Here is a 14,564-nt window from a genome sequence, read left to right on the forward strand (position 1 = left end):
AAGAGGAGGAAGGGAGGAGGAGGAGAAAACGGCACTTATACCAGACATGCCCAGAGTGGTCTTTTCAGCGAGGGCTCTCGTTGGCCTTGGAGAGGGACTACTTGTCCATTAAGACTGTCAGAGGATGCGGGTGGAAACAAGAGGCCAGATCCCTGGAGAGGTCTGCAGGGAGCATGCTCAGCCTGTGGCAGAGGGGAGAGGAGCCAGAGAAGGACACATGCGATGTACTGTTCTGGACAACTCTGAAGAGGGTTAGATTGGGTCTCGAGGCTGACTTGTCTTACAGTCAATTGGCCACTGGATATCAGTGTTTCAGTGCTGTTTAAGAGACCGAGGAGGGCATGCTAACCCACGTTTGATGATGAAGTAGTCTATGCTAGTTTTGAATAGCTTCCTGTACTGCTAAGAATCACTGTGTACTTTCAAGTCCATGGAGTATTATTAGAATCACAGAATCATTTGGATCATACACATGGATTGAATCCTTGTTGATCACAACGTAAACATTTTGAAGATTTACAGTAGATTTGCCCTGTTTCTCTTTCGCGACTGACAGATAGCTTTTGCTTTTTGGCTTCCAATTTCCCAACCAGTTGTCACATCCTTTTTATAAGATCACAAAAACGTTCAAACAGACTTTGATTCCCGTCTTCAAAACCACATGCCATCGCTTGATTCCCCCATTGAATTAGAGGATTAAGTCGACAAGGAAACTTTTCACTTCATTCTCCTTAACCGATTTCTACATGTGACATCCAAGTGTATGAGATTCTGGAATGACGGAATTGTCCAGGGGAGGGAACCCCAGCTCACTCTACCCGTCACCACTTCCACAAGTGGGACAAAGATGATTAAAACACACCCTGGATGTGAGTGACAGACTCCCCACAGCTACCTCTCCATGACAGGTCTCCCAGTCACGCACAAAAGAAAGTCGTCTAATTTTAACTCGCCGACCCCTTCTGTCAAAAACCAACAAAATACTCCCCCCCCCCCACACACACACACAGCGCCTCCCACCCTTTTAAAAAACAAAACAAGCACACTGAGATGTTCAAACCACAACAAAAGTGATAACCAAACAGAGAGGCAACTTAAAAAAACAACAAAAGGGAGGGAGGAGACCAAAGAGCTGAGAAGATGCCACGTCCCCCTGGCGCTCACAAGCAGCAGGAGCCTGTGAGACTGTGACAACACTTTCAAACAGTTCTGTTACTTTCACAGAAATACGGGACGGCGAGACTCTCCGACGCAACGCTTCCGCAGCAGCCTCCGTCCCAGAACGCCGTCGACTCTGCGAGCTCTGGTTACCCGAGGAAAAGACACACTCTTAACCGACTCCGTTTGACATTTGTCATGACAGGAATAGAGTGAGATGGAGAGAGGGGGAGATAGGAACAGAGAGAAAGGATAGAGGGGGAGGACATGGAAGGGGAGATGGTAGGGGGATAAAGAGGCGGAGTCAAAGAGAGGTAGGAGGTGATCGTTTTGTGAAATACGTAGCACAAACTATAATTTGGTATTCCTTGAGTTTGTTGTCAATTTTTGGGGAAGAAGAAGAGGAGGAGGGAGGGGGTACGTGGGTTTCCTGTTATTGTCGTGTTTTGTAGTCAAAGCAGGGTCGTGTACTAAATGATTTACAGAAAATGGAATCTTTTACATTGGCGTCAGCAATTCAGCCAGGCGCCCTTGTGGGGGAATTCTTTTTGTGTGTTTTTATTGAAGTCTGCGCCGAGCGCGCCCAAAAGCTCTGACAGGGGGCCCCCGCGGGCGCTTGTCTTCACCTCCAAATCATAAGATGGAGAGACGAAGCTCCCTCTGTGCTCTCAATTATACCCCTCAACACCCCCCTCGCACACTCGCAGGCCTCTGCCCTCCCCACCCAAAAAATAAAACAGAGGCAGAGAAGAAAAGCCTTCAGTAATGCAGTCCCAGCGGAGGGCTCCTCGATCGCTCAGCGCTGCAGGAACAGCTGACAGGCTCGATCCGGCGGCCCGGGTCTCCCGGCGGCCTGTCAGAGCTCGCTCTGCAGCGTGACGGTTAGTACTCGCTCTCCCGGGACGCGCCTCATGCGCCCTGCACCCCCCACCCTCTCACCACCACCCCCCCACCAGCACCACCCCCCACCACCCCCCTCACATGACAGGCCCCTCCTCCCGTGACCCGCGGAGGCTCGGCGATCCAGCCCCAATTACCGGGAGGCTGCCAGGAAGAACCCTGGGTTACGTGCCCCTTCCTGTACCCCTGCACCCCCCCCCCCTTCTATTCCCATGAGACCCAGAGCCCCTACAGTCAGGCTGGCCTAGCAGGGGCAGAGAGGGGCAGAGAGGGGCAGAGGGGAGGCGAGGGGTGTTGGGAGAGGGTCGGGGTAATTTAATCAGGGGGCACAGCTGCACAAACAGGGGGGTATCAAGGAATGTCTGTGTGCTGATGGAATCAACTTTGCATGAATGGCTGCACTTTCCCTGCAAAACAGGCCCTTTTTCACACATCTACAGTGTGTGACGGCTCGGACTCTGAGTAAACTGAGCAGGGACAGTGTAAGTCAGGCTGTGGTTGGGGGTGAAGGGTGGTGGTATCTAGCTATCCAGTCCATCTCCTTTTTCCTTGAACCCCACCATTGCTGGAAAGCTGTCTTGGCTAAACACCACATCCAAGTACTGCTGCCCGACCTGTCAAAAGCAGTCCCCCCCACCTCCCGCTCCGTCTCTCTGTAAAAAACCCAGCCCAAACAAAACAAACCCACCACCACTGGCAGGGTCAGGGGTCAGCGGCTAGGGGTGCCCGGGCTCTGGCGGCTTTCTGATTGGTGGAAAAGGGCAGCGAGGGGGGGGGGGGGAAAGCAGCTTTTCAAAGTGAAATCTCCAGCTGATGGCTTTGGAGCTCCTTCACCCCCACGGTTTGTTTCTCTCTCGCTGTTGCTGCTGCTGTCAGGAGTTTTGCCCCGCGCCATTTGGAAGGATTAGAAAAAAAGGGGAGGAGGGGTGGGGGGGGGAGGGAGAGAGAGAGAGAGAGAGAGAGAGAGAGAGAGAGAGAGAGAGAGAGAGAGAGAGAGAGAGAGAGAGAGAGAGAGAGAGAGAGAGAGAGAGAGAGAGAGAGAGAGAGAGGGCAGGCGGCGGCCAATAGTTGTACAGTCTGAGTGATGGGCCCAGATCCCCTCAGAGAGTGATAAAACCTTTGACCTTGGCGGGCCCCATCCCGGACGCCCCCTGACCTCTGGCTTGTTGCCACCCCCCTCAGAGAGACAGGTGTCGGCAGAAACACGGCTGTACCCCGCCGGGCGGCCTCGAACCCTCCTCTTCCAACCCACCTGTCCTCCTGACGCCCCGGTATCTCAAACCACCTCAGCCTGTTATACTGAACCCTCATAAAGGAGACAAGCCTAAACGTAACACATCCCATATAACACGCAGACACTCTACCCTTCACTGCCGCAACGACAGCTAGCTGATCACGTCTGGAAAACAAATGGCGTTTTATTGAAACACTATCCACGATGGAACAGCTGAGAGAGAGGTAGGCAGGCGGAGGGACACAGGCTGAGAGTAAAGGACTCAACATCGACTGTCGGGGTGAGGGGGGGGGGGGGCACTAAATGGAGCTAGAGAAAGACACAGCCAGTTTACAAATGGATTAAGTTCCCTTTTAAAAAGCACTCTGAAAAAGATACACACTGTTGCATGGAAAAAAAATAAGCGCTACGTCTGTGGCTATTATTGAAGCGACGGCGCGCCGAGCCGAGGCACAAAGACACATCACACCGCCCTGTCCCCGCGCGGAGGCGGCCGCTGGCTCCAAGGTCGCGCCGGTCCACGCCAGTCTTTCTGCAGATCCATTTCCTCTCCCTAGGCGCCTCCCTCGTGTTGTTGGCCCAGTGATTCAGTGCCTTGCATTAAGAGCAATTCACCTGCCTCCGGCGTCCCAGCGGCACGAGTCCCCCGGGGCAACCAGGTGGAGCAGAAAGAAAGTTCCACATGTGGTAAAGTCAAGCTGCTCAGAGGCTGCCGGCTGTCTGCTGTGGGGATAGAGGCTCCTAAAAGGCCCAGCTGGTACTTGGAAAAGGGCTTCTGCATTACTGCACCTCAGTGCCCGTATCGGCTCCCCTCTGGAAAGTGTTGGCCGACGCACACCTCCAACCATTTTAGATTTCTCCCTCTACCCCCGCCTCGTTCCATCCTTTCTCCCTCCCTCCCACCCTCCTTCCTTCCCTCCATCCCTCTCTCCCTCCTTCCCTCCAACTGGTTCTGTATCCAATTGAACATTTGGTCCTCCACTGCTGGTTAATCAAATTCCTCCATCTGGCCCTCCTATCCCCACGGAACACGAAAGGTGCAGCCTGAGCCCTGGTCCAAGTGCATATTGGGAGGGAGGAGGGAGGAGGAGAGCAGGGACTGCCTACCTAACTTACGCAGCCCAGTCAACTAGATCAGGTGGAGAGCAGGGGGCCAGATCGGATCGTTTTGGGCAAACAGGAGCGAGGAGGGACTGCGCGTCAGAGGCATGCTGTTCATCAGGAGCAGAGGGACACAAGGGGACTCATGTGACAGTAGGAGAGCTTTGTGTAGTAATGCCCCCGTCCACATGATGGAGAACAGGGAACACAGCACGAAACGTAGATTCTAGAGGAGTGTAGGGTAAAGAGTACTACAGGAGTGTGCCGGCGATGCACAGCTGCAACTGTATTACACATGCTCACGTCAGCCTCCTGAAATGCCTCGGTTTTGCAGTCGACGCAAGCAGGTTAGAATAATGAATACACGTCGCAGAACAACAAGTGTGAAATATGCGTTGACTGTTCTAGGATATGGTTTTGAATTCATTCCTCTTTGTTTCCGTCTATGTTTCTGTGGCTGACTGCACATCACAAATAGGTCTGAAGGAGTGCACTACTGTTATGGCAGTAGGGGGCGCTGCCAATGCCAAAGACTGCTCTGGGGAGAAAGAAAAAAACATCTAAAAGAGGACTAAAAAGCCAGAGTTGAAATGTGTGGGTTGAGAGAGTGACATTTGGGTGAAAACCTGTGATTTGCTCGCCCCATACACCTTCTCCTCCCAGTCGAAGCAATGGCTGACTAAGTCTGCTCTCTGATCAGATAGAGCTACCTTAAGATATCGCACAAAGCTTCAGATGATCTTTTAAACCCCCCAGGAGCTTGTAAAGTCTTTAGAAACGTATCTCCTTAACTACATATTTATCAGAGTACACCTGTCAAAAAAGAGCCCTGCTGAGCATTGCCGAGCATGGTTCAAAATACAATCCCCTCATCAAAACACAACGCTGGTTTTGATGTCATATCCGTTTTTCTCCTTTACGCCATCAGGAACAGAGAAGACAGGGCGTACACACAATCTTAGCCTCCACTCACCAGCGTTACAGCTCAGCCTGTCCATATTATCTATTGTATGATTTCTATTCATGCCCCACTATCCTTTCCCCTGCCAGGTGGCAAAACATGTGTCAATAATTAAACTGCTTTTACATAACAGGATACAGGAACACAATGCAATTTGCTCACCATATTTCATTGGGCGTTTACGGAAGCACATGAGAGAGAGTAATTAATCAAACCACTGGAATATGTGAACGGCAATTTCCACTTAATGGCACTTACAGGGATTGGGTCCCTTAAGCACCGAGTTCTGTCTACCAAACGAGCTGGATTCATTTTCCTCCTCACAGTTCAGACAGTAAAAAGCGATGTGGACGTTAAACAACAGCGGCCTGATCGCAGCATCACACTGCAGACAGGTGGCACACTATCATGAGCGTGTAAACAAAACCATGCATCGTCACAGATGTTTATTCGATGTTTACCAACTAGGCAGAACAGAGTGGTACATGAAACATGCCATTTTGAACAGAGTAGCCCATAATGTATATTGCAATGTGATCCTGTATCATATATAGTATTTATATACAGTTTAGTGTATGTATACAGTAGGCTATATATACCAGTAACAGCCGGAACAAGAGGGCATAGCTGCCATAGCCCTTTAACCCTGAACCCTTACTGAATCAGAATACCTCGCTTGGATTGGTGGAGAAGATGCTTATTTTGATGATCTTGGGTTGACCTCAAACCTGAGTGTTTGCCCTGTATTCACTTAACCACACCAGGAGGACCATCGGCCTCCTAGGGGCAGGGGGAGGATCATTCACTGCTTTTAGTGGCTTCTTGTAGGGAGGTGGGCCTAGTCTAAATGGCACCCATGTCCCGAAAAGTGTTTCTATCCCTGTCTCTCCATCCTCTCCCTCACTTCTCCAACTCTCTCTCTCTCTCTCTCTCTCTCTCTCTCTCTCTCTCTCTCTCTCTCTCTCTCTCTCTCTCTCTCTCTCTCTCTCTCGTTCTGTCTCATTCACTGTCTCTCCAAAGACTCCTCTAAGTGCAGCATCTTGTTTCAGTAATTCAGCCAGGGCACAGACAGTGGAGGGAGGAGAGTAATCGATTTCTCTCCTTCTCTGTCTTTCTACTCCTCTATGACTTGCTGTAAGAACTCTTATGGGAGTTGTGGAGTATTGGACAAGACAATGTTATGGGAAAGTGTGTCATTGCGTTTAAGGTCATTGTTACACCAAAGGTTTATTTTTCACTGTACCTTTATTGGCTTGTAGCACAAATAAATTAGACAAACAACGCTATACTATCCCTGACAGAGTACTTATTCACTACACACAATCTTATTTATAAAAACAACATAATCAAACAGGAATAGGAATATACACAGTCCTTTAGCTAGCATCCATTGACATGGACACAAAAAACTAAAAACATCTCTCAAAGTACTAAGCTTTTAGTAAGGTACTGTACATAGGTAAACCTTAGAACTATAAAAAGAGTCTCACTAAATAATTCACATGAAATGCCTTTATCATCTGCATTTTTTTTAAACTTTACTTCATTCTTCATTTCATCAATCTCGAAATGTACAAAAATAAATATAGACAGAAAGAGAGAGACACACACACACACACACACACACACACACACACACACACACATAGATAGATAGAGAAAGGGGACAAACAGGAATAAAGCTAGACAAACGACACACACTGTAGATATTTTAAACCAGTGTGTTTTTTCCACAGCAAAACGTAAAGCTATTCTTACGATAGAAACAAGACAAACGACGACATTAACTGAAAACAGGGCAGCCGCCCCTTTAAGACTAATCAGGACGGGCCAGTGTGTCTGACGGTTTCATTCCGACGGCCCCCCCATCTACCCCTCACCGCCATTTCACCCAACCCAGCCCTCCCATCTCTGTGTGTGGGTTCATCGCAAGTCTCAGGGGGCCCACGTTCACATCTCTTCGGCACTTGGCCCCCTTATGGATTCTAATCTTTCACTCTGGTTTTCCACTGCTGCCTAGCCAGCCCTTTAATTCTTAATGGCGGTCAGTGACTCTCAAGTTGATCTTGCCTCCGATTTGTATTCACTCCCAATAATCTCTGAAAACTATTATGAAAACTAAAACTATTATGCAGTCTCTACGAAACCCTTACATCCAAATGTAGTGAGGTCCACAAGACCACACGGAGCCAACATCTTGCCACACCTGAAGAGTGATTCAATCACATCAGACAAACCTAATCAGCCCTTGTGACACCCTCAGTATGCTGATTACCCACCAAACGCCGATGCAAAGGAACCATAGAATGGGGGGGGGGGACCTCCCCAATCTACCTAATCAGCCCTCCTGCTAGCTTGCAAGCTTCAAAGGGCCTGATTTAGACAACACGTCTCCAGCGACCATTTGCTATCCGTTTCGGCGGCGATTTGAACAAAGAACATACCTTGATCAGAACTTTTGAGGAAAGTCTTGAGACTTCACCTTTACCACAAGAGTACAAGGTGGAGAATTATGAGAGGGATATTTGTGTTATGTTTGTTACTTTGTTTTAATGTTGTGTTCACTGAAATCTTGATTCTAGTAACAACTCCTTCTTCCTGAAAGATAACCACGTCATTCTTGGTATCTACACGAAGCTATCATAATAAAACAATCATTCAACTATATTTTGTAACTGTACCAAGATGTCCAGAACAATATTTGAACCATCGAATGATCAGCCAGAGATCAGATCACACCTTTGGTAGGTGTGAAGGAAGGAGGGGGGAGTTGAGAACCCAGCTTCCCCCAATCCACATCTGACCCCAGACGGGTCCTCCCTCGAACTGTATAAAGCCCTAAGATGACCATCAATCTCTGACTCCAGCGAAACCGACCATGGCATGAACGCCATCAGGATTGGCGTTCCAAGGACGTCGCCAAGCTTCTCCTGAGATTCAACTTTATAGTGATCGCGACACTATCTGGACGTTTCAACAGAAGGACCAAAAACGCAATTCCAAATGCGACTTCACTGAGATCCCGCGACATAATGGCGCCCCGTGTGAGGCTAAGATAGATTGAAATGAGCAATCGTAACTTTTGTGAAACGAACTGTTAAAATAGAGCGAGCTCTAACTGTATGTAGCACCATGTATTTAATACTACTGTGCCTGGGCTACAGTGGCTGTGTGCGTATTCAATTGTTTTTCGTGAAATAGCTGCTAGTGTGTGTGTGGGACCAGCTAGCTCAAAGGAAGCGGCTAGGTTTGACCGGAGGTACGCGCGTGCTCAGAAACACCGCTGCCCCGACATTTACGTTGTAATCTGCCTCGGCCAGCTCTTCACGGAAAGTAGCATAAGAGCCTTTATTATAGCCTCTATTTTAAATAGTGTAGCTATTTGGTTAAGTGAATTAACCAACCAACTAATACGTTGGTGCACATGTCTAGTTCAGGGAAACAGACAGTAGTGCTTAGTCCTGAAGGACTTTTGTTTAGAAGCAACTAAACAACGCAGTTCTGTACACGTAACCTACCGCCACCACGAGTGTGTGTGTGGGACCAGCTAGCTCAAAGGAAGCGGCTAGGTTTGACCGGAGGTACGCGCGTGCTCAGAAACACCGCTGCCCCGACATTTACGTTGTAATCTGCCTCGGCCAGCTCTTCACGGAAAGTAGCATAAGAGCCTTTATTATAGCCTCTATTTTTAATAGTGTAGCTATTTGGTTAAGTGAATTAACCAACCAACTAATACGTTGGTGCACATGTCTAGTTCAGGGAAACAGACAGTAGTGCTTAGTCCTGAAGGACTTTTGTTTAGAAGCAACTAAACAATGCAGTTTCTACACGTAACCTATTATGCCGCCACGATAGCTTGTCGAAAAGAGCATTGACTATTCCCACAGCTAACTGTGTTTTAAAATAACAGTGGTTGCCAAACTAAAGTTACATTATTAGATGCAGTTCATCAATGTGGTTTAGTTACGTTGACTTCAAGAAGCTACTTAGTAACTATAATTGTGTAAAGTATGTACTATAATTACCTTGTACCTTTATTTGTTATTTGTATACGTCTTTGGCAGTCAATTGTAACCATAACCTAAATGAGTTTATTGAAACTAGTTTGATTTAAAAAGATTGGAAAGCCGACAACTTTTCCCTCATCTAGACCCCTAGTCACAAAGCTTCAATTGCTACGGCCATTGTAAGCCACTTCAAGTGCCTCTTTTTGTTTCAATAATTTCCTCTCAACCTTTTTCCTATGTCATGTCATAGCTTAATCACTCATAGCCATGCCAATGTCTGGGGAGGGGGGGTGACATGCTGTTACGCTGCTGTGGTCTTTCTTCTCTTGTCTTCATGTCAACAGTTTCATCGACGACGGTCTATGAAAGTTGACATCCGGGGGGATGGAGGTCCACAAGACCACACGGAGCCAACATCTTGCCACACCTGAAGAGTGATTCAATCACATCAGACAAACCTAATCAGCCCTTGTGACACCCTCAGTATGCTGATTACCCACCAAACGCCGATGCAAAGGAACCATAGAATGGGGGGGGGGGACCTCCCCAATCTACCTAATCAGCCCTCCTGCTAGCTTGCAAGCTTCAAAGGGCCTGATTTAGACAACACGTCTCCAGCGACCATTTGCTATCCGTTTCGGCGGCGATTTGAACAAAGAACATACCTTGATCAGAACTTTTGAGGAAAGTCTTGAGACTTCACCTTTACCACAAGAGTACAAGGTGGAGAATTATGAGAGGGATATTTGTGTTATGTTTGTTACTTTGTTTTAATGTTGTGTTCACTGAAATCTTGATTCTAGTAACAACTCCTTCTTCCTGAAAGATAACCACGTCATTCTTGGTATCTACACGAAGCTATCATAATAAAACAATCATTCAACTATATTTTGTAACTGTACCAAGATGTCCAGAACAATATTTGAACCATCGAATGATCAGCCAGAGATCAGATCACACCTTTGGTAGGTGTGAAGGAAGGAGGGGGGAGTTGAGAACCCAGCTTCCCCCAATCCACATCTGACCCCAGACGGGTCCTCCCTCGAACTGTATAAAGCCCTAAGATGACCATCAATCTCTGACTCCAGCGAAACCGACCATGGCATGAACGCCATCAGGATTGGCGTTCCAAGGACGTCGCCAAGCTTCTCCTGAGATTCAACTTTATAGTGATCGCGACACTATCTGGACGTTTCAACAGAAGGACCAAAAACGCAATTCCAAATGCGACTTCACTGAGATCCCGCGACATAATGGCGCCCCGTGTGAGGCTAAGATAGATTGAAATGAGCAATCGTAACTTTTGTGAAACGAACTGTTAAAATAGAGCGAGCTCTAACTGTATGTAGCACCATGTATTTAATACTACTGTGCCTGGGCTACAGTGGCTGTGTGCGTATTCAATTGTTTTTCGTGAAATAGCTGCTAGTGTGTGTGTGGGACCAGCTAGCTCAAAGGAAGCGGCTAGGTTTGACCGGAGGTACGCGCGTGCTCAGAAACACCGCTGCCCCGACATTTACGTTGTAATCTGCCTCGGCCAGCTCTTCACGGAAAGTAGCATAAGAGCCTTTATTATAGCCTCTATTTTAAATAGTGTAGCTATTTGGTTAAGTGAATTAACCAACCAACTAATACGTTGGTGCACATGTCTAGTTCAGGGAAACAGACAGTAGTGCTTAGTCCTGAAGGACTTTTGTTTAGAAGCAACTAAACAACGCAGTTCTGTACACGTAACCTACCGCCACCACGAGTGTGTGTGTGGGACCAGCTAGCTCAAAGGAAGCGGCTAGGTTTGACCGGAGGTACGCGCGTGCTCAGAAACACCGCTGCCCCGACATTTACGTTGTAATCTGCCTCGGCCAGCTCTTCACGGAAAGTAGCATAAGAGCCTTTATTATAGCCTCTATTTTTAATAGTGTAGCTATTTGGTTAAGTGAATTAACCAACCAACTAATACGTTGGTGCACATGTCTAGTTCAGGGAAACAGACAGTAGTGCTTAGTCCTGAAGGACTTTTGTTTAGAAGCAACTAAACAATGCAGTTTCTACACGTAACCTATTATGCCGCCACGATAGCTTGTCGAAAAGAGCATTGACTATTCCCACAGCTAACTGTGTTTTAAAATAACAGTGGTTGCCAAACTAAAGTTACATTATTAGATGCAGTTCATCAATGTGGTTTAGTTACGTTGACTTCAAGAAGCTACTTAGTAACTATAATTGTGTAAAGTATGTACTATAATTACCTTGTACCTTTATTTGTTATTTGTATACGTCTTTGGCAGTCAATTGTAACCATAACCTAAATGAGTTTATTGAAACTAGTTTGATTTAAAAAGATTGGAAAGCCGACAACTTTTCCCTCATCTAGACCCCTAGTCACAAAGCTTCAATTGCTACGGCCATTGTAAGCCACTTCAAGTGCCTCTTTTTGTTTCAATAATTTCCTCTCAACCTTTTTCCTATGTCATGTCATAGCTTAATCACTCATAGCCATGCCAATGTCTGGGGAGGGGGGGTGACATGCTGTTACGCTGCTGTGGTCTTTCTTCTCTTGTCTTCATGTCAACAGTTTCATCGACGACGGTCTATGAAAGTTGACATCCGGGGGGATGTAGTGAGGTCCACAAGACCACACGGAGCCAACATCTTGCCACACCTGAAGAGTGATTCAATCACATCAGACAAACCTAATCAGCCCTTGTGACACCCTCAGTATGCTGATTACCCACCAAACGCCGATGCAAAGGAACCATAGAATGGGGGGGGGGGACCTCCCCAATCTACCTAATCAGCCCTCCTGCTAGCTTGCAAGCTTCAAAGGGCCTGATTTAGACAACACGTCTCCAGCGACCATTTGCTATCCGTTTCGGCGGCGATTTGAACAAAGAACATACCTTGATCAGAACTTTTGAGGAAAGTCTTGAGACTTCACCTTTACCACAAGAGTACAAGGTGGAGAATTATGAGAGGGATATTTGTGTTATGTTTGTTACTTTGTTTTAATGTTGTGTTCACTGAAATCTTGATTCTAGTAACAACTCCTTCTTCCTGAAAGATAACCACGTCATTCTTGGTATCTACACGAAGCTATCATAATAAAACAATCATTCAACTATATTTTGTAACTGTACCAAGATGTCCAGAACAATATTTGAACCATCGAATGATCAGCCAGAGATCAGATCACACCTTTGGTAGGTGTGAAGGAAGGAGGGGGGAGTTGAGAACCCAGCTTCCCCCAATCCACATCTGACCCCAGACGGGTCCTCCCTCGAACTGTATAAAGCCCTAAGATGACCATCAATCTCTGACTCCAGCGAAACCGACCATGGCATGAACGCCATCAGGATTGGCGTTCCAAGGACGTCGCCAAGCTTCTCCTGAGATTCAACTTTATAGTGATCGCGACACTATCTGGACGTTTCAACAGAAGGACCAAAAACGCAATTCCAAATGCGACTTCACTGAGATCCCGCAGACTCAGTCACATGACCCAGCGCAGCCGCGCTGTGACTTCAGATTCTTCAAATGGACCTTTGGCGCAAACCGCCCTCAACATCATTGATCAACCCCTGATCAAACGTAACTATGGCTAACGCTCTTTCCTCCTCGACATGGCATTGGCGTTTGCTCTGTTTATGATTTGTAAGGATGTAATCACTGACTGTACAATTTCTGCCTTTCTTTAAGTTAGACCATTTCATTCTGTTCATTGAAACCAATCTCTCATATCAAACCCATAATCCAACTTTTCATAAGATCTGTTTACCTTACTTGAATAAATTCATTGTAAAGATATTTTGACGTGCGTGTTCACTGATGTTACGATTGGCTCTACTCTTAGAACGAATTCATTCCTTAAGATTAGACTGATTATTACGAAGGCTATTATTTAAATATTATTCAATAAGGTTTCCTCTATCCCTTTAACAATAAGAGGTGGTGCCCCCAAGAACTACATACTTTATTATAAATTAAGTATTGCTAATCTTAAACGAGCAAACCCCGCTACACAAATATAGAACCATCTCGTTTCCTCGTTAAGACAGCTCGCAGACAAATATGCAAACAAAACAAATCTATCTATTGTTTATGATCTCCTCTGAGCAGAATACCCACATGGGCAGCATGAGAGAGAGAGGGTTAGAGGTCAAAATCATTACCATGCGCTCCTCCCACTGTGTCAGGCTGTGCTAAGACATGCATTGGCAAATTCCACGGCAGCATCGTATATCACATTATCATAAACCCCACCAGAGCTAACCTTTGTTGAATTTCATTTGATTCTAAGAGAGAGAGAGAAAGAAAGAGAGAGAGAGAGAACGCTGTCTCGTTGACAGCCTCAGCCCATTGTCTGTGTTTCAATAGTTGAGTTGTTTGTCTTTCAGCCTTGTGACTGCTCTTGCTAAAGATGTGCTATTCCAAAAATAAAGTGTCAGGGGACGTGGGGGATCATTGAATCATACTGGCTAGAATATCACATCATCTGGAGAGGGTCTAGGTTCAATATCTAACTATACCTCACAAGAAAACCAGGGCTTGCATCATATCCAATCCAAATATTGTCATCTTCCTATCCTCTGAATTATTAAATGAAGTCTGAAAACCGTGGTAAAATATGGCGATGGTGAATAGAAGGTGGGGGGTACACAGTAAACCTCATTCCTCTTTTAATCTGTTGTCATATTCTGACAGCACCTGTAGCGTACTGTAACTAGCATTTCTATCATTTATACACTAATACATGCTCTGTGACATATGATGCTAACGATAAGTTACGATGCCATGTTACCATGCCAAGAGAATCAGCCATATCAGACTACAGGCTGTCTAATGAAGACTTCACCCCTTGTGTTTCAACTCGGCCTATTTGTAGGAGTCGAGCCATCTTTAGCTTAGCTTGTCATGACAAAACGCTGGCATGGAGGATAAAAGCAGAAGCGTCGAAGAAGGAAGGGATGCAAGGAAAAAAGCAAGGGAGCACAAAGACTGAGAGGAGAGATGAAAAGAGACGGAGCGAGAGAGAGGAGGGAGAAAAGGAGACAGGGCCAACGTAGCGAGACACAGAGACGGAGGAGAAAGAGGAGAGAAAACAGAGGAGGGAAAAGAAAAGAAAGATGGGAGAGAAAGAAAAAGAGATCTGTGAATCCCCCCCCCACCCCCCCACCCCTTCTCCCCTGAGACCTCTCTTGATGCCAAG

General features: G+C 46.6%; 1 protein-coding gene across 5 annotated transcripts in view; it reads right to left on the minus strand.

The window, feature by feature from the left end:
* Nucleotides 1-14,564, minus strand: part of LOC134036885 (zinc finger protein 521) — a 103,712-nt gene that overhangs the window by 31,922 nt on the left and 57,226 nt on the right. The gene's annotated exons all lie outside the window — the stretch shown is intronic.

Source organism: Osmerus eperlanus, chromosome 16 (genome assembly GCF_963692335.1).
Source record: "Osmerus eperlanus chromosome 16, fOsmEpe2.1, whole genome shotgun sequence".
Lineage (NCBI taxonomy): Eukaryota > Metazoa > Chordata > Actinopteri > Osmeriformes > Osmeridae > Osmerus > Osmerus eperlanus.